Source organism: Canis lupus, chromosome 24 (genome assembly GCF_011100685.1).
Source record: "Canis lupus familiaris isolate Mischka breed German Shepherd chromosome 24, alternate assembly UU_Cfam_GSD_1.0, whole genome shotgun sequence".
Classification (NCBI taxonomy): Eukaryota; Metazoa; Chordata; class Mammalia; order Carnivora; family Canidae; genus Canis; species Canis lupus.
This window is the reverse complement of record NC_049245.1, coordinates 46,607,366-46,631,750: the sequence shown is the minus strand read 5'-3', so window position 1 is coordinate 46,631,750 and position 24,385 is coordinate 46,607,366. Positions and strand designations below refer to the sequence as shown.

General features: G+C 56.9%; 1 protein-coding gene across 1 annotated transcript in view; it reads right to left on the bottom strand.

Annotated features, from left to right (window-relative positions):
• CDH4 (cadherin 4) overlaps positions 1-24,385 on the bottom strand; it is a 500,399-nt gene that overhangs the window by 268,095 nt on the left and 207,919 nt on the right. The gene's annotated exons all lie outside the window — the stretch shown is intronic.

The window sequence follows — 24,385 nt, the reverse complement described above, 5'->3', positions numbered from 1 at the left end:
GGTGCAGCATCGCAGCCAGGGTGAGGAGCGGGACAGTCTCCCCCAGGAGGGGCACCACAGTGAGGGAGAAAGCGCCGCGGGGCAAGCGGGAGGCTGACGCACCGCGGAACATCTTTCCAGAACCTGAGCGCGCTCACGAAGGAGGCAGGGGCTCTCGTGACCGACGAGGGGCTGGGCTCAGGGAGGCAGAGCCACCAGCCCAGACCACACAGCACCGGAGCACCAAGGCCGTGATTTGAACCCACGTCAGCCTGCTGCCAAAGGCTGTGGTCCCAGCCGTCACCTTCCCACGTCCTGGGTGAGTCACGAGGGGCCGGCGCCCGCCCCCCACATCCTCTCCGCATCGTCCAGGGGCTCGGGATGCGGATGACGTCCTCGCGGCGACGCGGGGTGGGGTCGGAGGGCCGCGTATCCTTTACACACGTGACCGGAGTTCTGCATTTACGAGGTTGTCCAGGACGACGGCAAACTGTAGTCGGGCACGTCCCGTAGAGCCCGCGCCGCCGTCCTTCAGAGCACTGGAGCGTTGTTTTTTTTTTTTTTTTTTTAATTGGGAGTTCAATTTGCCAACATATAGAATAACACCCAGTGCTCATCCCTCCAAGTGCCCCCTCAGTGTCCATCACCCAGTTTTTTTTTTTTTTAAGGGATTGCCCCCGTGTGCATTTCCAAAGGTTTTCAGAGAGCGGTCCTCGAGCTTGGAGGGTGTCCCCGACAGACGCTGGAAGAAGCCTGTGGTTCCCGAGAGCCTTCCTGACGCTCCTGTTTGGGGATGGCGAGGGCTTGAAGTCCCCCACCCCTGGGGGCGTCTGCGGTTGAGCGGGTGGCGGGGCGACGGGGCCCCCTGCGTCACCCACCCCGTGCCCACGGACGCCTGCTGCTCACACCCGCGGCTCCCGGCGGCTCTACCTTGGGGTCTGAGCAGTGGGACAGTGAGGAGCTCACTGCTCGTCCCTGTCCCCCTGCCCGTGTGTCCACCTAGCCCTGGATCTCCATCCCGCGCCCAGGAGCCGAGGCCGCGTGGGACGTCCCGGAACGAGACCCGCCGTGCTCCCCAGCCCTCCGGATGCGCCCCCTCTTCCCAGCGGGTCGAGGACGATACCCAATCACCTGCCGGTCGCTCCTTCCTCGGATACTCCTCTTCAGGACGGGCGTCGTGGGGCAGACCTTGCAGGGTGGGGCTGTGCCATCAGAAGGGGCTACTTTCCAACATTTCTCTTTGAATTGCCAAAAAACGGGCACTCCTAGAGGCAATTTATTTGCGGCACCCTAAGAACTTGAATTTCTATAAACATGCTTTGATTTTTTAATAGAGGTTTCAAGTCACTAAAATGCAACCAATCTGAATAAACTGTTGCCCCAAGAACATGGCCAAATCGCTCAAAAAAATTGAATTTTAAAATGGGGCCGGACTGGGATCCCTGGGTGGCGCAGTGGTTTGGCACCTGCCTTTGGCCCAGGGCGCGATCCTGGAGACCCGGAATCGAATCCCACGTCAGGCTCCCGGTGCATGGAGCCTGCTTCTCCCTCTGCCTGTGTCTCTGCCTCTCTCTCTCTCTCTCTCTCTCTCTCTGTCTCTGTGTGACTATCATCAATAAATAAAAAAAATTAAAAAAAAATAAAAATAAAAAAATAAATAAAATGGGGCCAGACTGATGTCAACATCTTGGCAAACACGTCCCCCGTCTGCTGGGCCTCCTGGTGATGTACCCACTTCCTCCACCTCCGGCCAGAGCCTCTGCCTGTGCCTCCCGGGACCCGCCGCGCCTGGGCCTGAGCTCTGGAAGCAGTGAAGCCCAGCCTCTGGCCGTGCACCTGAATCGCCCCCACGGCCCAGCACGCTCGGCCCATCTTCTCACCTTCAGAGTGCGTGAGGGACTAGACCCGGCCTCCTCAGAAAGTGTGACTTCTCTACAAAACAACCCTCCCCTCCCCCCCCCCCCAAAAAAACCAAAACCAAGTGGCCCATGAATCTGTGTGGGTCCGATCTCTGCGGCCCTGTTACACCCCACCCGGTACCAGATGCAAATCCAGGTAGAGGCCCTTGAGGCCTGACCACTGCTTCCTCACCAGCAGACGGGGAAGACGAGGGGAACCCACAGGTCAGAAGACACTCAGCACATCAGCTGATTGCAAACTGTGGCTCCATCCGGATCCTAACTCAAACATTTTTTTCTTAAAAGATTTTATTTTTTTATTCATGAGAGACACAAAGAAAGAGAGGCAGAGACACAGGCAGAGGGAGAAGCAGGCTCCATGCAGGGAGCCTGGTGCAGGACTTGATCCCGGGACCCCAGGGTCATGACCTGGGCTGAAGGCAGATGCTCACCTGCTGAGCCACCTGGGTGCCTCTCAAACCAACCAATTTTAAAGATGCCGTCATCTGAGACCCCGGGGCACCTGGACGCTCCCTGCCAGTTGCAGACATCAGGGAACAACTGCGAGTCCTCCAGGCGGACGGCAGTGTGGTTGGTTATCCAGACCGAGGCGGCGGGAGAAACCGGGCTGGCCCTTGCGGCGACAGCTCCTGCTCCCACGCCCCTCCGTCCTCCTGCACGTGGCTGCTAGTTTCCACGATAAAAGGGGGTAGAGGTCAGGCCAGGCACTGGCGGGGGGCCTCAGGTCTGCCCCTCTGGACTCACTGCCCCGAAGTCACGCGCGGTCACTGTCGGGAGGAGCAGGGAAGTCGCCCGCAACTCCCAGCCCATGGCCTCCCACCTCACGAGGGGACCGACCCGGCACCCACGGCAGGGCACACGGCCACAGGCTGGGTCAGCGTGCCTGCACCGGCTCAGCCGTGTCCCCGGAATGGCGGGGGAGCCAGGAGGGAAACAGTGCAGAGGGTCTGACCCGGACACAGGTCGAGCCCCGAGAGCCGCTGGCCCAGGCCCCGGGTCAGGCAGGGCCCGAAGCTGCGAGGTGCAGGGGTGCGGGGGGAGAGCACCACCGAGGGCTCAAGACGGGTGTGCACGGAAGCTGCATGGTTCCTTCCCGTGTGCAACGCTCCTCCTCAAGGCAGGCTCCCGGCGGGCCCTCCGTGTGGGGCCCAGGCGGGGGCCAGGGAAGCCAGGGTGAGGGCCCCCGAGCCCACACCTGCAGCGGCCCCGAGCAGAACCAGTGACCTCTAGCCGGTGCCGTTTGGGGACCGCCCTCCCCACAAACTGTGCTTGGCCACGCGAGCTGGCCGTGCTGACCGCGGTGCCCTGGAGCTGGCCGTGAGCCTGGCCAGAAGGAACGTTCAGCGAGGGCACCCGGCCTCTTCAGACGGCCCCGCTGATGGCTCAGCCAGGCTGGGCAGGGTCCCGGACTCCCAGGCCCACGCCCAGTTCCCGACGCCTGCAGCTCTCGCCGGACGACCCGGAGCCAGTGAGGAAGCAGGTCGCACGCCTCTGAGCAGCCCTGTGGGAATCAGCAGGTACCGTGCTCCTACCCGATGCCCGGTTAACCATCACGACGACTTTAAAAATCGACTTTCCCACATGTCTCCACAGCATGTGCCCTCTGTGAGCAGAGAGCAGCGTGGGATGCAGCACGGCCCTGGGCACAGCCCCGGCCAGGGCCACACGGGAAAGACCAAGCGCTGGAGGCGGTGCCGTCTGCCTAAACTCTCCGCTTACCTCCCAGGAAAGGGGTCTGATTATGACGTCCAGCCGCCCCTCGGTCCTCTGCAATAACCGGTCCAAAGGGATCTGGGGCCCGCAGTCCTAACCGGCGGTGCTCAATCTCCTTCTGAGCAAAAGGTGGCACATTTTGGGGCTGGAGGGGGTCCCACCCCACTCTGCACGCTCATGCTTCTGCTTCGCCACCTCCAGAGCTTGCAGGCGCATCACCCGGTCCTTCCAGTAAGAGAGAACCACGTCCCGTGGGCCCCGCTGCTGCCGGACAGGGATCCGAGCTTAGGACGCCCCACAAGCCCAGGCTCCCGACCCCAGGCTGCCTGCAGCTGGCCGGCTACCTGCTGGCCCCCGGCGGCCCACCGCCGACACAGCCCACCGGCTCCCCGGAGGTCAGCTGCACGCGCTCGTGGAAATGCCGGGAAGCAGACCGACGTGAGGCCGGCAGGTGTGGACGGACCACCCCAGCTCTGGGAGCCCGCGGGGCTCGTGGGGTCATAACCCCCCACATGATCGGCTCCCGCCCGAGGGCCTCACGCAGACCAGGAAGCCCGCCCGCGGGTGGCGACCCAGGAAGCGAGGCCTCCCTCCCGCCCCCCGAACACGAATGGCAGACCGTATTTTATTTTTTATTTACTTTACCAATTGTGTGTATACAGAGCTTACCGCGAGCCAGGGCACTATTGGGAAAGCTTTTCAAATAGGAGCCTATTTAGTAAGTGTGTCAGCACCAGGGTCACTCTGCAGACTCTGAGGTTGTCTGTGCTGGAAAGGCCAGCTTATCGCTGGACCCCTGCCCGGGGGCACCCCTGCCCTGGGGCCCCTCACACTTCATCACTGCTGCTTCTGGTCCACCCCCTCTGTCCGTGTACCTGACAGGACGGTCCACCCCAGAGCACCCACCTCGGGGCGTATCACGTAAGCTAAGGGGACGGCTTTAAATTGGCATCCCCGGAGCCTCGCCTCTGCCTGGTGCAGGGCCCCGGCTTGGCAGCACAGCAGACGTCAGCGGATCCCTCCCAAGCCCTCCCTCCCTGTCGGGCGCCTGTGCTCCTCTTCTCTGCACAAATACAAGGTACAAGTCCATCTGTGTAAGCGTGCACACATGTGCACACACGCATATGCATCCCTGTGCATGCACAAACACACATATGTTACTGTGTGCACACGAGTGCATGTGTAACAAAACACAAACACGTCTCCATGCCTATGTGTGTGCATCCATGTACACACGTGCATGTGCACAGACGTGTGCACACATAAGTATATGCATGTGTTTGCGTTCAGGTACACGTCTGGTAAATACCTGTATGTAGAAACACGTACGCAATGCACACATGCGCACACAGATCGAGTCGTTCACCTGTGCACACGTGTCCAGGTGCACATACACACACACGTATGTGCACACATTCACATCTGTGAACCCATGGAGCTTAGGTACGTGCACACGCACAGACATGCACATAGGCCTTGAACAACTGCGTGCGGGCCCGTGTGTGAGGGAGGTGGCTCGAGCCCCAGGACCACGAGGACGCCCCAGGGCCGCCCCCCCAGAGTGCCTGCGCCGGGCCCCAGACGCCGCCAGCCTCCTGGTCGTGGTCCTGCACTGGCGCCCGGGCCCTCCTGGGACCCAAGCGCTGCGAGGTGGGCTGGCAGGGGGATTGAAGAGTGGACACAGGAAGGGGGTGCCTTCTTCTTAGGTTCTGCACGCAGACCGGCATGGAGAAGCGGAATCGTGGTCTTCTCTCATTCGACAGGAGAACAGCCTGAGGACTGATGCCGGATTCACGGGGCCAGGCCTGCTGCAGCTGCCTCGTCCCCATGAGTCACCAAGACTCCCTGGCAGGTGCATTCCCCCCCCCCCCCAACAGCTCGGGATCCACAGCGGGTGGAGGAGGGAGCTCCCCCCAGGGCACCCCCGGCTGTCAAGGAGAAGATCCCAATGAGGAGTGGGGCCAGATGTCCCCGACCGGCGGGCCTGTGGGAGGGGGCGCAGGGGAAGATCACCTTCTCCCTGACGGAGCCCCCGTGGCAGGACCCTGAGCTCGAACCCCAGGTTCAGAGTGAACATCCTCTGGCCCGACAGCAGGAGACCAGCCTGCAAGTGCCTGCGGGCTGAGAGGGGCTGAGACGGGAGAGGCGCCAACTGGGTGCCCTTCTGTCCCGCGGAGCCCTCTGGTGGGTGGGGAGCGGGGCCCCTGCCCCTCGTGCTGGCCTCCCTGGCGCTGGGATCCCGCCACCGGGTCTCTGCAGCAACAGCTCACCCCGAGAAGGCAGAGCGGGATCTTCGAGGGGCCGTGGGCTTCAGAAGCCAGAGCCAGGCTGGGGGCACTGGGTGCCGCCGTCCGCCCCTCACCCCGCCTGTGGTCCGGCCGTTTACCCACAGTCGGGCTTCTCTCCTGCTGGTCGTGTTTGCAGATGTAACAGGTTCATGGCTTTCGTCCTGCGTCCGGCATTTTCCCTGGAGCCGTCCAGAGCCACCACCCTGCGAGCGCTGACACAGCACCCCCCCAGCCACCCTGCAGAGGCTCCCCTCCAGGCCACCAGCCCGTGAGAAGGTTCCAGCTGCTCACGTGAGAACCGAGGGCCACGGGGGCCCGTCCGCAGACTCGGTGAGCGGCTGGCTGGCTGCCTGGCTGCCTGGCTGTCGGCGGGGGGGGGGGGGGGGGGGGCGCCTGCAACTGTCCCCAGCCTCTGAGATGCCAGCCCTGGGACGCAGACACAGAGGGGCTGTCCCTGCCCACCCCAAAGCGACACACACTACACTGTGTCCACCGGGCGCATCCAGCGTGCGAGTGACGGGCCATTAGCACTGGGGGCTCGAGCGCTGGGACGTCCCTCACCCGACCTGGCAGGGACAACAGGTGCTCCCGGGTGGCGAGCGTGTCGCCCTGCTGTGGCCTGGCTGGGAGCCTCGGAGACGCCGCCTGTGGCAATAATTCCACGAGCAGATGAGAACTCTGCTAACCTAGGACGGCTGTGTGTTTGGGGGGCGCGGGGAGCAGCGGCGTCCTAGCAGGTGCCCGGCTGCCACCTCCGAGCCCCGTGCCTCCCGCTCTAAGCCTTCGGACGGCTGCCCGGACTCCAAGCTTTGGGGCGCGTCTCCGGGCCGTGCGCTCCCTGGCGGGGCCAGGCCACACGCTCCAGCTGCACCCCTCCTGCAGGACAGGTGCCGGGGGGCCTGCTGCCCAACTCCGCATCTCTCATCTCCTGGACAGGCTGACTTAGCCCGCTCAGGACGGGCCTCCAGGCAAATCAGGCCAGCAGCTCGGCGATCACACGTGCAGTGTGTTCCTTTGCTGTTGCAGCAGAGCCGGAGACACACCCCGCCTACCTAGACTCTGGGGTGAACCCCCCGAGAAATACACACCTGCAGCCCGTTAGTTAGCTGCTGACCCAGCACTGGACGGGGGACGCCTAAGAACGTGGCCGACACTGCAGGTCATAGGGGGTGCAGGCGCTGGGAGTCCCTGGCACGCGGACAACACGGCGTGCGTGCCTCCTGGGTTCATACGTAATACAGACATCCCGTGTGTAACACACATGCCAGGCCACACACATGCATCACACACACACGCATCACACATGTGCACATGCACCAGGCCACACACACACCACACCATATACATGTGCACACGAACCAGGCCACGTGCATACCACACACCACACACACATGCACATGCATCAGGCCACACACATACACACCAGACTACACACATACACATGTGAACGCCTGCCTTTAGGCCCATGGTCTCCGAGGGCGCTGCCGGGGGCTCCCACAGCTGGACGGTGGAGGATGATGAGAAGAGAATTTGTGCCGTGATTGTGCAAAGCAAACCTGGTCACCAGCTGGGTTTTATGAGACAGTGGGAGGCCAGGGAGGGGGCCGGGGGTGCCACATGGATGTTCTCACACTAGATGCCGGGGCGTGGAGCCCACGTGGGAAGTCCATGAGCATGTGCTCGTGACAGCCTGACACCGTGACCCCAAAGCAAGAGGACACCTAATCGTCGTGCCTCGCCGTCAGGTTTTGGGTGCTTCGGGCAGCGTTTTGAAATGTCCCATAACTTACTGCCACTTCCCTAACGTATGCTCGTTGGACACGGCCACAACGTTAGCCTCTTAAAGGTAATTTTTCAAGGCACAGAGCTGTTTGGCCTTTCAGAAGAGCTGCGTCGGCTCCCGTGGGAACAGTAGGTGCCACGCTGTCCCCAAAGTGTGCTGCTCCCTGCAGCGGGGTCTCCTACCTGGCTCACCCCGCCAGCTCCGGAGGTGGCCCCAGGCGCCGCCCACCGGGACAGACCCCCCGAGACGGGCTGTGTGGCCGCACCCCCCTCTTCTGGGACAGCCGAGGTCAGGGGCGCAGGCTGCGTGTCCGCCGGCACCCACCTCGGGCCTGCCCACGAATCCTTCCCTAACGGGCCCAAATGACGCATCAGCACGTTTGATTTCTTCCTCACATTGACTTGACTTTACCCAGAGACTGTATTTGCCAAATCCCAAGATCCCAGCAGTTACGTCCTTTCCCTAAATGTAAGACTCGAGTTCCATAATTCATAAAGCCCTCCTTCCTCAGGAGCAGAGAGGCTGGCCCATCTCACAAGCACGCTCCCGGGAGCAGGGATGGCAGCCCACGGCCACGGCTCAGTCACGCACGTTGTTCTCCAGCGTCCTCCTCCAACACGCTCCCAAGCTGGCATCTCCCCGGTGGGAGAAGGTGAGAGTTCGGTCAGGTGCTGGCAGTGGGAGCCGGGGGTCAGCGGGCGGCCTGTCCCCGCGGAGTCCCGTCATTGATGTGGGTCACCCCGCTGTCAGCACAGAGACCCCGTGACCCATCCATCTGGATGGACGTGCATCCCACATGCTTTCCTTCCAAGATCTGGTGTCCTGTCTCCCAGAACATGGCAGAATGTTCACGGAGCCAACAGCAGAAGGCATGTGCCCACCGTCTGGGCGAGCAGGACAAAAGCAGTCCCCAAATGTCATCCATGTCCCTTGGGGGGGGGGGCAATGAGCAGAGTCCCCTGGGGGATCCCCCTGTCTGCAGAGACACAGGCCAGCAGTGGGGCTTGGAGTGAGATGCTCCGCTCCCCAGGGCCGGGGAAGTTACTGGAGAGCTGTTCTGTTAGCAGCTCCGGCCCGGATAAACGGATTTCTATTTGCCATCCCTGGGTGGCGGCGGTGGTGGTGTTAGGGCAAGGAAGGTACCAACTCTGTCAAACAAACATCACAAAGGCCCATTTACACTCGCAAAATCACTTGTAATCAACGCAAGGTTTAGGAGGGCGCTTCCGCCGCGTGGTGTGCGGTCACCTGGGCACACGTCTCACGTCTCAGCACCCACACGTCCCAGATGTGCCGTCGACTTTCTGCTTTTCACAAATTTTTGTAACCAAAGTTAGAAAGAAAGAAAAAAAAAAAAATCGCTCCGCTTGGCAATGTCGTAAGTGACAAACGAAACCTATCATGGTTGAGAAATTAGCAGAGCTAAGTGACATTCGCGGATTTAGCAACGTTTTTATTGCTCAACCAAACACTGCCAGCCAAACTTTCACTAACAAAAGAAACTGTCGCCTTTCCACGTCACAGGAACCTGAAAGATGGTTCACAGGTTCCTGCAAACAGTTCCAGGGGGGCCGGGCCACCTTCTGATGTTCGTCACCACCAGCACACACCCTTCCTAGTGCCAGAGCTGTTTATTAAAAGGAACAGAAAAACCCTTTCTGCTCATAAAATACTCCCTATGTGGTTCCAAGAGTCCACTCCGTTGGTGACGACTGTTTTTTCACTGATGCCCACATGGAAAATGCCCCAATATTGTGCAAAATATGAATTTTTCATTAAAAGGGTTGTTACGTTGATTATCATGGAATATAATACTTTAGAGCCCCATAACTAACACTACATCTATAAAGAGAGCACCTGCCGCAGATTAAAGCAGTGAAATAATTAATTTCACACTCCTCAGCCTGGCAAATGTGCAACGTCTCAAAAGCGCTGGGGGTGGAGGGAAGGACTCTCTCGCCACGGGCGGGGCTGTGAGCTGGAGCAGCCTTTTTGGAGAATAAGTCGGCAACACCAAGTTAAAAGCACAGCTGCCCCCGGACCCAGCGGATCCAGGCAGTTGAGGAGATGCACATGATGCTGTACGTTGCTGCACTGCTCATGATGGCACAACACCAGATCCGGCCTCTTTAGTCAGGATGGGATGTTGTTCTGCTGCAGTAACAGCCAGGCCCCAAACCTCAGTCGCTTAACCCAGTATCACTCTATTCCCCGCCCAGGTAACCCTCCAGGCCGCTGCCCGCTGCCCTGCGGTGTTGGCTCAGTGCCCCAAGCCGCTTTGATTGGATGGATTTCCAGATGAGAAAGAGGGTCCTGAGTCACCTCCCCTGGGCGGTCACATGTTTTGACCTTTGGTGGCTCACGCCGCTCCCACTCACATCTCATTGCCCAAAGCAAGCAGCGTGGCCATACCTCATCTGAGGAGCAACCCTCCCAGGTGCCCTGCAGGGAGCAGGGGTGAGACGCGGGGGGCGGGGGGGACGTAGCAATGACCCCACACCCGACCTCCTTACGAGCACAGGGAACATCTTGTGGCGCATTCGTGGGCGGGCAGCGGCTAAAACGCACTAGATTAATACGTGCCAGTGAAGAGAGACCGCAAAATGGTATTAAGTAAAACAAGGCCAGTTCCGGGACAACACAGCACGATCCCGTTTGCACACGTTTTAGATAAGTCTGTGCAGAACATGAAGATTCCTAACTCTGGGACACGAACTAGGGGTGGTGGGAGGGGAGGAGGGCGGGGGGTGGGGGTGACTGGGTGATGGGCACTGAGGGGGGCACTTGACGGGATGAGCACTGGGTGTTATTCTGTATGTTGGCAAATTGAACACCAATAAAAAATAAATTTATTATAAAAAAATAAAAAAATAATAAAAAAAGAAAGATAAGTCTGTGCAAAATTTAGCATGATTTCTGTACCATTCTACACACCGTACAGAAAAGGCACAACACACAGATGCAGAGACGCCGCCCTCGATAGCATTGCTTCTGGGTACGGAAGGGGAGGTCACCTTTTATATAACACTCTCATTTATTTTTTTTTAATTTTTATTTATTTATGATAGTCACAGAGAGAGAGAGAGAGAGGCAGAGACACAGGCAGAGGGAGAAGCAGGCTCCATGCACCGGGAGCCCGACGTGAGACTCGATCCCGGGTCTCCAGGATCACGCCCTGGGCCAAAGGCAGGCGCCAAACCGCTGGGCCACCCAGGGATCCCAACGCTCTCATTTCTGTAAGAGTCTAGTAACGTCTGTCAATCCTGCGTGGCGGACACCTCAGTGTTCACTAGGTCGTCTGTACTTCTCAGTGCTTTGTAGATTTTTTTTTTTTTTTAAAGATACGAAACTAAGGAATATGCGTATTGAAAACAGGGAGACGCATCCCACGTGGCGACGCACAAAGCAGCAGCAGAGGGCGACGGTGGCCGGGCTCCTGTGACGCCCGCGAACCCCAGAGCCTTGCCGCTGATTCCAGGGGTGACCTCCCCATGTACATCACTTGACACACACTCGGGACACGTTAGCTCACCCGCGTGACGTATCCACTCCACTGGTATGACGACGACGGCAGATGATCGAGAATTCCGCATTTTGATGAATAACCTGAGCAAATACATACAGAATGAACGATGACCGCGGTATTTAATTATTTTCTGGGGGAAGACGGAAAAGACATTCTGCTTCCCTTGAGACACCTTCTGGGCACATGGGTAAGAGGGCAGCGAACACGCATATTTTAGGCAGCGACGGGGAATCGCCAAACTCGTCCTCCCACCCGTCCTCCCGTCTTAGACAGTCTGTGCCCAACACGTTGAGAGAGAAATCCCAGGGTGTGCTGAGCTTGGGCGCCTGCAGAGTGTGCGGCGGGGGCTTCCACCTGCGTGCCCGTTTGCGGGATGACCGCCTTAGTGGAACGGCTCGGGGCCGCGGCATCGTCGGAAACCACCAGCTTCTGGCTCATCAGATGCTGCCAAAGGAACCAAGGTTCCTAACGCTGCCCCTGGCCCTGAAGGTACCTGGGACACGCCGGCACCCATCTGTACCACGTGGATTCCATCAAAGTCCTGGGAAACTTCATGCCAGGGGATCCCTGGGTGGCGCAGCGGTTTGGCGCCTGCCTTTGGCCCAGGGCGCGATCCTGGAGACCCGGGATCGAATCCCACATCGGGCTCCCTGCATGGAGCCTGCTTCTCCCTCTGCCTATGTCTGCCTCTCTCTCTCTCTCTCTCTCTCTCTGCGTGACTATCATAAATAAATAAAAATTAAAAAAAACAAACTTCATGCCAGAGTCAGATTCATGAATGGAAAGGCCTATGGAGAGCCACGGTCCCTCTGCATCGTCATCTCTCACTACTGGTGGCTTGTAAGACCTTCCCGCCCAGCATCCCTGCTGGCACCCACGGCACCCAGCATTTTAGCAGGTGCGCTGAACACCCCCCAGTAAGGGTTTAGGAAGACCGGAGCCCCAAGACCAGATGCTGCAGGTTACGTGCCGGGAGGCACATTGGCTTGTGTCACCGATCGCAGTGGCGGGGTGGGGGTGGGGGGAATCTTCCGCGAGTCAGACGTCAAAATCTGGGATATTCACTCCCCTGTAAGCTGTTTCAAACACGGCCCTTGGTGGCTTCATGAATATTTCTCGATGCTTCCCAATTTCCAGAGCACAAGCACCCTATTAACGGATGTGTGTGTGTGTGTGTGTTTGCTGGGTTTCCTACATCTTTTCATAGAACTCTTTGCCTTTCAATAAAGTCAATTTCTTAAATGTGCTGCCACATGCAAGATCTTTCTAACCGCAGTTTCTAAAACCTGAGAAGCAATATGCTGCTGTTCACGCGTGTCCCACCCACTTCCTGCGCACCTGCCCTGGGAGGCCCCTGGGAGGTGCCCGCACGTTGGGGGCGACCTGACCTGCGCAGCGCGTGGTGAGCGGGCCTCTGAGGTCCTGCCCGGCCTGTTACCTGCCCTGTGTCTATCCTCACGTTCACATCTGACCACAACCCCACTAGCCTCCCTCCTCGGCCAGGGCTGCTGGGGACTTCGGGGCGAGGGCAGGAGGGGCAGCAGATGAAAGGGCGGGCCTGGTGCTGAGCCCTGGGGCTGCTCTCCGGGCGCTGTTCCCTTGGTCTCCAGGCGAATATGACCGTCCCCCTCCCACCTCCAGCCCCTGGAACCAGGTGGGACCTGGAGGGGCCGCAGCCCATGAGATGTGTGCAGAGGGGATGGTGGTTAAAAGCAGGACAGCCACAGGTACCCGCTGTGGGACGAGGAGCAGGACGGAAACCCCCAGGAACCAGGAGGCAGCTCCAGACCCGGGATACGCCCCACAGTTATGGGCTGAACTGTGTCCCCCCAAATTCGTATGTTGAAGTCCTGACCCCCAGTTCCACAGAATCTGACTGTATTTGGAAACAGGCTCTTTACAAGGGTTGTAGGGTGGCCCCGATCCCATAGGACTGTGTCCTCGCACACAGAGGGATGACCAGGTGAGGACACGGGACAGGACGGCAGCCATGTGCCCAGGAGGGAGGCCCCAGGAGGAACCAACCTGCCAACACCTCCTCTTGGACTCGCAGCCTCCCGACCCCGAGGGGTAAGGGTCTGCTGTTCAAGCCGCCCCAGGGTGCAGATACCTGGCTCTTGCAGCCGCCGCAGCCCATGTGGGAAGTGAGCGCTGGCAGGTGAGGCCTGGGTCTGGGGAGAAAGGTGAACTGAAGACCCAGGGAGGGGGGGTACGCCCCGGGCCGGGGGTGCACGGCCCAGGCCATGTGGACCAGGAGCCCGGACGGCAACCCACCTGAGCCCCGGACCTTCTCGGGTCTTCCTCCCGCCCCAACAGCATTTGCACAGGTGTGGACTTCATGACGGCGAGGGCCAGGCACCCCACCCCTGGCAGGAAGCCGCGGCGTCACGGCGCCCACCCCACGCCCACTGGGCAAATTCAGGGCCTCTCATGGGCTGCGGCCTCTAGGCTGGGGCTCAGACGTAATAATTCACACCAGCGCAGAACAAAGCCCGGTGTGTCTGTGGACAAATGCCCGAGCCCCGTTGCCCGCTGGCCTCCCTGGGGGGGGGGCGGGGTGCACGTGGCGCGTGTCCTTCTCTCAGGTGCACAGGTAGGGCTGAGGGGGGCAGGGGTGAAGGGAACTAGGCTAAAGCCACCTGCCCTCGAGAAGGCTGCCGGAGCGAGGAGAGGTTCCTCGCGGGAAAGTGGGGAGCCCACGTGGTGCCTGATATGTGCACGAGCTGGCCTTCCTGGGTTTACGCGACACCCGGCCACACCGCTCGACGCCACCTGCACGCGGCCCCTTCACCCTCAGCTGTCAGCTGGGCGCCAGGGCCCCTCTGTGTGTGACCCCGGCTGGGGGGCGGGCTCGGCCTTCGGAGCCACGTGGTGAGGTGGGCGCCCCGGGAAGGGCCGGGGGCAGGCCAGTTGGGGGCCGACGGCGGCTCCGGAGGACTGGGGCGAACTGGCAGGTCTGGCCTGGCGGGCACTGTCCCCTTCATGGCGCGGGGACGTCGCGGTCACTCACGGGGGACACTCCCTCCGAATCCAAGTCCAGAGCTGCCCTGGCCTCGCCCTCCGGGAGGCCGTCTTTCATCCTGTGCTGTCAAGGGCCCGGCTCATTGCTCCCCACGAGGCTCTGGCTTGGAGTTCCTGTCAGGGGAGGGGCTCGAGCTCACCTCTGTGCAGGTACAGGAGAAGCCTTCAGGGAGGGGGGGCAGGGTGGGGGGGCTGGGGGGAGGCCCATAGCTCAGCAAAGCCCATCAGCCTCTGCCCTATGCAATTCTGGCAAATTCTCCCCTTCACGGGCGTGCGGGCTGCGCCTGGCAGTGCCCCTGACGCCCACCCACTTGGTGCTGGCGGGACCCTCCTGGGTGCACCAAGCGTCCCCTGTATGTGTATGTACGTGTGTGTACACCCGCGCCCGTGTGCATGCCTATGACAACGGGCATCCTTACGGGTGTTAGCGGTTAGATATTTCAATTTACCTTATTTATTTTTTTAATGGAGTTCACCAAGGAGGTTTGCTGTTTCCCTACTGAATTTAGGCACAGACCTCAGGGAGGAGGAGGAGAGGGTATTTGAGGGGTGATCTTTGTGGGCCGCCCGTGCAGAGCCCTTCCTCCCTGCCAGCCTGCTCGCCCTCCTCTCTCCTGCAGGAGCCACCGTCTCAGGGAAGCTGTGCCCTGGCTGCAGGCCCTGTGCCAGCCCAGGCGCCCCCACGATGGAGGAGGGCTCTGTGCGGGGGTCCCCCCAGGGGAGCCTACATCCCATGAATGAATGAATGAATGAATGAATGAATGAATGAAGACTGGCATGAAGGATGCTCTAAGCAGGACTCCCCTCCTGGTCCAGTTCTGGCTCTGGCCGGTCTGGCGGTCTGCACCCATGGGGAGCCCAGGCCACTCACTGGGAAGCTGCTGTGATTTCCAGGCTCCCGTGGGAGGGCGGGTCTGCTGCACCGTCTCTCCAGGGAATAAGGAGAAAGTGGAAGCATTCATGGGGGTCCTTCGAGGTGGAGATACTCCAGTCCTTCAGGAGTGACTCAGCCTCCTGGCAGGGATCGGCCTGCCTCCCAGCACTGAACTCTCAGGGTCGTCTGACCAGTGGCAGGTGCAAGGCCAAGGGCAGGACTTCCAGGAGCTCTTCCCCAGCTGCCCCACGCACTCCGCCTGGGCCCGCTCAGCCGCAACCTTGCTCGCCGCTCAGAGGGGCCCCATCCCGCGGGCACTGCTCTCTGTCATGGTCCTGAAATTCTTCATACTTTCTGAACAAGGGGCCCTGTGTTCTTGTTCTGCACTGAGCCCCACAAATTATGTCGCCCGTTCTAGACTTCCCCTACATAGAATCTATTCCTAAAACATTTTCCTTAAAAGGTTTTTTTGGACAACTACGTATTGATTTTTTTCCCTAAGCCTGATATAACGACCATTAGTTTAAATCTACTTCTGTCTTCTCTGAGTTAGCAGAGATCAGCAAATGCACCTGTGGTCCTGTTTCACGGGCTCGTGGATGGATCCTAAACACACACGGTTGAGCCCTACGGGCAGGGGCGTCCCCATGGCCAGAGTCCCGGTCTGACCCGCGCCCCCCTCTGCGGGCTGCCGGAGATCCCGGTGAGCCGCCTGGGATCTTTCTTGTCTACCTGCCACTATTTTGCCACTGAAGTCAGTGAATTGTGAGATCACACTTCTGAGCCTCGGCGTCCTCATCTGTGAAATGGGAATAATTATAACCGCCCGGCCCGGGTCAGCGGGTATCCGGGAGATCAGCTATGGTGTGGGTTTCCACAACGTGAGCCGCGGATGCTCAGTTCTAAAGGTCAGAAGCTCTGAATGCATAAGGCTGTGGCTGTTTGCATCACGAGGGTGGATGGGATTCATGCCTTCGACTGGCCGACTTCTGGATGCATCTGGGATGAACATTCCCTTCCTGCCACAGCCACGCTGGAGGCTACCAATGTTTTCTCTAGGGTGTCTCAGTGAGAGAGGCCTTGGGACACGAGAGCAAGCACAAGTTTAGGGAGAGATCTCAAAAGCAGCAGAACCTGATCAGTGTGCAAGCAGAGGGGCTGCTTCTGCAGCTCCAGCCCCGGAGCCCAACCCAACAACAGCCTTGGGGGCTCCCCTCGCTGACCCACAGGCAGCTGGCCTGGAGCTTGGCTGGGTGCCTGGCCTTGGGTTAAGTCTGGGAGCCTGCCGTTTGCTATCCACCAGCTTTTAAACAATTGTACTAACATAGGATACATACACCGAGGCACACGCACAGTCCTAGAAACCAAGGGAACACACACAATTTTCCCCCGTCTCTCCCCTAGGCCACAGTCAGTCAGTCCCACGTGGTTCAATGAGCTCCTTTCCCCTCCCGACGCCCCGGTTAGGCCCTCAAATGCCCTGTCTGCATATGATGCAGGTGGGAAATGAGAAAAAAAAAAGGAACAATCTCAATAATATTTTAAGCCACAAAGTAATATTTCTATAGCAGAGTGCAAATAGAATTTTACATAATGCACAGAATAAATGCCTCTGAAAATCAATATTTCCAGCTGGATGTACAAATTAAATGATGATATTCAAGTGCAAGATTAAAACAATGATTTAAGATAGAAATTGAGTTATATTATCTCATGCCTGCCTACCGCTGAATATGTTAATGGAACAAATTTGTTAGCATTCAGTCAATTTATCTCCCTAAACAGAAAGAGGTGGGGATTCCTGTCTGAAAAGCAAAAGGATGGTGAGAAACACCTCCCAGGGTACATTCTGGAAGAAATACTGCCCAGCCAGAGGCTTATTTGGGTGTTGGGAGGCCGGCTGTGGCTTGTCCTCCCCCGTCAAGGAGACTTGGGGTTAATTTTCCGGAAGCATCCTCGGTTTCATCCCTGCAGGTCCGAAGGCCTGGTGAGGCTCCTTGCCTCTCCACAAGTGCAGAGGGTAATTAGGCCTGGCACATTCCAGGTCTGCAGAGCCCACGCTCCCCACAGTTAACACCCACAGTCACGTCCTCACCCTATTTATTCCCTTTGAAGAGTGGGAACCGGCTCCGGCCCCTCGGGACGCCTGCTCAATAATGCAGCAGGAGACGCAGCGTTAATGGTCCCTGCACACGAGGCATCTCTAATTGCAGAGAAAGGCGGCGGAAACGAGGGAGCGGCCAGGGCCCCCCACCTGGAGCCGGCCCTGCAGGTCCCTGGGTCTTCCCACACCCGGGGGACAACAGCATCCTCACCAGGGCACAGCCTGCTGAACTGTCCCTGCCGCAGGGTGCTGGCACTCTTGGTGACCGTGTTCTCACCACTGCCGGAAGCAGCGGGCAGCCCCGGGGTGGCTCCCTCCTCCTCCCACAGCAGCCTCTTGCCCTGTGGGCCCCAACCTGCCCTATGTCACCCCTGCCCTCATGTTCTTTGGCTGCTTTGCGGAGTTTGCTGCTGCAGAGCCTCCACCTCCTTAAACTCTCTTCCCTTGAGCTCAGTGACAGTGCCCCCAGACCGCACCTCCTGGCAGCCCACCCTCCACGATCTCCAGGGTCCTCGCCCCGGGGACTGTCTCTCCTTCACCCCACCTGCCGGGCGGCCTTCCTTGTGGAGGAAGCTGCGTGGGAAGCAGAAGGAACTCATTCTGCTGCACCTGGGGAGCCCGGGCGAGGCCCTAGGTGAGGACAGGGTGCAGCCCCAGCGGACACCTGGCTAAACCAACAGAAAACTAACACAGGAGCCAACCGTGCGCCATTCCCACATGCACATGTTGCAGGACCCCACGTCCCCAGGGCCTCAACCGCCAACTTTCAGATTCTGCTAATCAGACGAGCAAGGGTGGCCCTTTGATTTGCCCTTTGGTTTGTCTTAAATTGACCACTAGCAGGTGCAATATTTCTGTATGTCTGTTTACCACCGTCTCTGTCTCTTCCCATTTATGTCTTTGCCCACTTTCCCATTTTGTTTCTCTTGAGTGGTTTTTCCCTTACTGATCTGTACGTGAAGCAGGTCCTTCGAAAGATGAGCTGCATTTGGCAGAGGCTGGGGGAGCTCTGAGGTTTAGGGATCCATCGTAATTCCTGGCCCAGACTACGTGCGTCTTTTTTGGTGATAGCCCTTGTTTGTCAGGCTGCCAGGGCCCATCAGAACAACTTATGGAACGTCCTTAACGTGTTAAGGTCTGGAAAGAACAGGGAAGCCGGCCCATGGTTGTCTGGGTGCCGTCCTGCCTGCAGGTGGCAGGCGGAGAGAAAGGCCCACCACGCTGTGGTGCTGGTGGCACCGGATCGTCTCTCAAGTGGAACCTTCCGTGGGGTCTGTGCTCCGTGGATGGTCCCAGATGCTTATGGTGTCAAGGGCTTTCTGCCATCAAGGACCCGGAGTCGGTCGGCCACGTGCTTGGGTTTTGCTCACACACGTATTTATCAGCATCACCCCCCACCCCCCGGGATGGCAGGAAACCTCAGGACCAGCAGCAGGTGTCACTTTTTCAAGACTGTCTGACACTTTTACAGCTGAAGATCCCCGGCCAGGGGCCAAAATCCCCTCAAGTTCCCACACTTGAGCGGTGCGGAAGATAAGACCAAACTTTTAAATCCTGGATAATCCTCACTTTACTAATAAGCAGTTTTATCTAAATCCTGCTTTTAAAATTGTGCTTCCCCAACTGATGCTGGTAAAATCGAGTTTCCACATCCAATTTCCAGTCTGCATTCAGAGGGTGTTAACCCCTGGGCTCTGCACCCAGGCCTGAAGGCCCGTTGCACTGCCTCATCTCAAACAGATCCTTGGTCCCCACAACCTGGGACTCGGCGAGTGCTGCCTCCACTGTCCACACCCGGCACGCCTAGAAGAATGAGGAGGTGTCTCGGTTTCTTATGCATAGGATTCACTCCCTACCCGCCCCCCACCCATGACCCATGACCCATGACCTCACCCTCCAGGATGGCCTATGAGACCCATTCAGAAAAAAAATCTATTTAATTTAGCAAACATTTTTACAATACACATCTTCATGTACCAGATACGCTATGATTTTAACATGGGTTCTTTTATCCCTGTAACAACATCATGGTAGATCCTTGCGCTGCCCGTTGTACAGATGGGGAAGCAGACTCCAGAGGAAGGAGACCAGAGTGGACACAGAGGTCTGGCCCAGGGTCTTCCGAGGCAGCAGCTGTGGGTAGTGAATTCCAGTGATGTTAAGATAGGTCAGTCCTATTTCTTCCTTGACCCACGCATGTGGGGTTCTGGAAACGAACCCTTAAGCGCATGTGTCCGCCCCGTGCTGTCCACCAAGGGGGTGCTGCATCTGCGTCTGAAGGATGTCAGAGCAGCTTCATCTTCAGGCACACGTTCAGCACCCCCAGGTGGACAGCACCAGGCCCCACCTGTAGATACCAAAGATGACAAAGTCACAGGATGCTTCCAGTATTTGTCTCTACCTGTTAGATCAGGCTGAAAGCTGGACTCCCTTCACTGGTTCTTAGACCGGGCGCATATGCTCCTGGGCCCTGCCTTCCGAGTCTGGTGGAACAGATCTGACTATTTCTTTTTTTTTTTTTTTTTTTTTTTAATTTTTATTTTATTTATTTATGATAGGCACACAGTGAGAGAGAGAGAGAGAGAGAGAGGCAGAGACATAGGCAGAGGGAGAAGCAGGCTCCATGCACCGGGAGCCCGACGTGGGATTCGATCCCGGGTTTCCAGGATCGCGCCCTGGGCCAAAGGCAGGCGCTAAACCGCTGCGCCACCCAGGGATCCCCCAGATCTGACTATTTCATGACATTAAATACTCCCAGTGTTGTCTCTTCCCAGCCAAAGCATTCTCGCTGCCAGTCTTTTCGGAGAGGCTCCATGCCTTTCCCTTGATCATTCTTGCTGTCTTGTTTTGGCTCTCGTCCAGCCTTCAAAGATCTTTCTGGAGATGCCGGGGCAAGGGGCTGCTTTGCCAGTTCCCAGATGTGTAGGCTCCTGTTAGTAAATGGCTGCACCCCCCACCACAAGGATAGGGCTCACCACACGGATGGCGCTCGCTCAGCCTGATTCCGTCTGCCATGTGCAGCTTTAATCAGCACCAGACGACCCCAGATGCTGTCAGAATAAGATTCTAAGAAAAGGGCCACTTGGGGGCAACTTCCATAGCAGCTAAAGATGAAAAATAATGCTATGAATACATTCCACCCAGCAAACATTGCTTCTAATGAAAGAATCTAGAGTAAGAACAAGAAGTTCTGAAACTAAGCTACAAATTATCAAGGAATCATGCTGCAGATTTCCTGTAGATGGATTCCATGTCATGTTACAACACATTTGTATGAGATTATAAAAACCAATATTCACCCCGGGATTGTGCAATAAATAGAATTTATTAAAGTACTTGTGAAATGCCTCCAGTGAGAAATTCATCTTTGATCCAGATTTTAATAAGGATTATATAATCATAATGAGACTGTAATAAAACAGCATTACCTGAATAATCCATTTTATTACCAGTTTTATTATGAGTTCCCATTTATTACAATTCATTGGATATTTAAAGCATATGTAAATGATGCAATATAAAATATATGAAGAACAAGAATTATGGTATAGGTCTATGTAAATTTATCTTCCTGATATCTAAGATCTCCAGATCTCCTAAGATTATACGGTCAGAAAGGATCTCAATAAAAGGTTAAAAATGTGGCTTTGGGTCTCAGGAATCAAATATGAATGTCTCACCATGGAAATGGCCATTCCATTCTTGGGATATGAAATCCAAAGTCTACAGGATTAAATCTTCATTAGGGATAGGATACTCTATCTAACTGAAACTGAAAACTAGAAAACTACTTTTACTTTGGCCTCTGGTGGAAATCTTTCTAAAACGTCTAATTTTCTGCTTTACTAAGTACACTATGTGGACATACACAATCGTTAATAACCAAGGATCGAGATCATGCATTTGTAAAAAAAAATGCAAAGAAAACAAATAAAAAAACAAGGCCAACCTAATTTCCTTTTTTTTAAAAAAAGATTTATTTATTTATTTATTTATTTATTTATTTATTTATTTATTTATGATAGACACAGAGAGAGAGAGAGAGAGAGGCAGAGACACAGGAGGAGGGAGAAGCAGGCTCCACGCCGGGAGCCCAACGCGGGACTCGATCCCAGGACTCCAGGATTGTGCCCTGGGCCAAAGGCAGGTGCTAAACCGCTGAGCCACCCGGGGATCCCCCTTAATTTCCTTTTTAAAAAAGAGGAGATGAAGGTAGACCAGCCTTGTGTTGCCCGCATCACCTGTCCTGCCTGTATCCTGGCTTTGCGTCAGGTGACTTCTACATTGTCCAGATAACCTGCCTCCCATCTCTTGATCTCCCGTCTCTGGCCTCCTCTTCCTTCCCACATTGGTACTTAGCACCTGCTGCCCTCCCCACTGCTTGTTTTTGGGTGTGCCCTGTTCCCAGCTAATCAATACGTCCTTGAGAAAGGGCCGACTCCGGTCTCCACTGTCTCCAGCTCCCAGAATGACGCTCTGGGGAGTGTCCAGCTGGACGGCATGAAGAGACGCCATCACTCTCTCCCACACCCAAGGTGCTACCAAACAAAAGCAAGACAAGGGAAGGGAGGCATTTGCTGAGCCAGTTCTAGTTACTAGCCATGATGCTCTTCCGCCCAGGTCCACGCCTGTGTTAAAAGGTCACGTCCTACTGACGCAGCACCCGACGCTCTGGGCAGTGAAATAAAATCCCTTCTGTAAGGGTGGGAGCTGGAAAGCACAGCCACATCTCGTCAAAGCTCTCACTCACTGGAGACAACAGGGCAGAGGTCTTTCCGCGTCCTTCCCCAGAAACACACAGAGCAGCATGTGGGATTCTCAAACCACGAGGGACGCTGGGCAGGAGAGGGGATGCACAGATGTCACCGTTTCTCCTCCCTCACTGCACACAGCCACCTGTCCTCTGGGAAGGGAAGCACAGATCCCTGCTTGAAAAGCTCGGATTCTTCCGTGAGGACCGAAGGACATCGAGGATGTAGAAGCAGAAGGCGGTCACGAGAGGCCGGCGGAGGGGACGGGGATGTTTAATGGGCACAGGGTTACTGTATTCTCGAGCTCCGCTTGCAGCCTGGTGCCCAGAGTTAACAGTAAGGTCTCATGGACTTTGAAAATCTTTGCAAGGGTAGAGCTCATATTAGTGTTGTTACCTTCTCCCCACCCCACAAAACAATAAAGGGACGGAGGGGAAGCTTTTGGAGGCCATGGAAGGTTTACTACCTGAATGATGATGACGGTCACATGACTCTACACATAGGTCCAAACTGAGCAAACCGCGCACGTTAACTCTGAGCAGCATTCTGTGCACCAATTATACGGTGAGGCTTCGGGAGCCGAGAGGCCAGATCCCCTCCTTCTAAAAACAGCTGCTGTTTATTAAAAATCGTGGGGAGACAGTGACTTGGGAGGGGCCCTAGGGGAGCATCTGCAGTGCTGGCTATGTGGTTGTGACTCTCTTGGGAAAATTGAGAGAGACACGCGTACACTTTGTTTGCTTTTCTGTGTGTACGTCGTAGTCCACGACAAGCGTGAGCATGTGAGCCAACGACCCCGAAGCTTTGGAAATGCCGTGAGGGGCAAACCCCTCTGCACACGCCAGGGGGTTCCCACACATGGTTGCTGCTGCCCCGGCGGCAGAGCACTTGCCAATCAGACTGGAGTCAACTTTCAAGGAGCTTTCCGGAAGAACATAATTAGATTAGAACATTACATTTGTTAATTTTTCAGTTGCTCATTAAAATTGACATGTCATTTGATTTTGACAGAAACCTTTTTATCTTGATGTAAGACTGTAGGCATTTTTTTTAAATACAGCTAAATTTAGGGAGTTCTGAAATATGACAACTGCAATAATGAGATTGAGAGCACTCTCTCCATCGTTCACATCTGAGAATCACAAAGCAAACCATCTTTTCCCATAACACCGGGCTGCAGGCTTTATCTAGACTTTTAAAAGATGCGTCCATCATGCAAGGAGCGCTCCCAACTCCGGGGAGTCATTTAAGGTGCCAAGGAGGAGCCTGCTCTGAGAGGAGTGCCAGGGAATCCAGACCACAGGACACGGGTTCTAGAAAGGTCTTTGCTTCCTACGTCACAACACAGCCCTGCTAGGCCCTCCCTGACACGGAAGCTTAGAAAAGGAAGATTTTCCTCCTTCTGCCCGTGTCGTGTTCATTGGGGACGCCCGAAAAGCCAGAGCAGAAGCACCCGGGCAGCGACTGCCAGAAAGGGGGGGCGGGTGGAGGGACGCAAGGAGACCTTGGGAGTGGTGGCCGGGGCCCAGTCCCCGCTCCCGTCGATGAGCCACATGCTCGTGAGCAATTCAGCTCAGTCCTTGAACCTTCTGGTCCCTCATCTGTGTAAAGGGGGTAATAAAAGCACTAACGTCGTGGCAAAACCTGAAAGCTAACACCGAACACGCGCGCCTGTCCACGGGAACAGGTGGCTGCCGGGGAGCAGACGCCCACGGGGACGGCTTCCCCTGGGCGGGCCTTGGAACCTCCCCTCTGCGTGTAGGCAGACGGATGAGTCTTTCCTCGTCTCTCACAGGCCCACGGTTGGGTGGAGAGGGCCTGAGGACTCAGAGGAACTGGAAGCTGAAGGCAGACGGCCTTCGTCTCTGAATGAGAGTCGGTGGGGGACACCTGCCGTGGTCCGTGACCTGAGCAAGGAAGGGACACGTGGAGACCTTGGGAGCCACAGCAGCCACCGTGCGGAGAAGGTGAGATGCAGGGCTGGCCATCACGTGGCGCCAGGCACAGAGCAGAGATGCCACAGGTGTTTGTCTCCCTCCCTCCCTCCTTCCCTCCCTCCCTCTTCCTTCTAAGCACGTTGCTAGCTCCTGCATGTGGAGGGGTTTTTGCAGAAGCAGATCTTGGGTGCAGAGGACATTCCTCTGGGGGGCACAGCCATTTCTGGGCAGCCTGCAGACACCTCACGATGCATCCTCAGTATCTCCCGAGGAGCCTCCCGGGGATGGCCACAGCCTCGCATCCGGGGCAGGTGTGCGGGCCCCGAGCAATGGGAAGCATCCGGGGTGCACCATGCAAGCCCCAGACTGGGGTGAAGGAAGCGAGCCCTCCAGCCTTCTCACTCCCACAAAACTCACTCCATCTCCCGGGGAAAGCTCAGCTGAAACACAGCTGTGGCTGCTCCACACCCCCAGCCAAACGTCTGCTCTT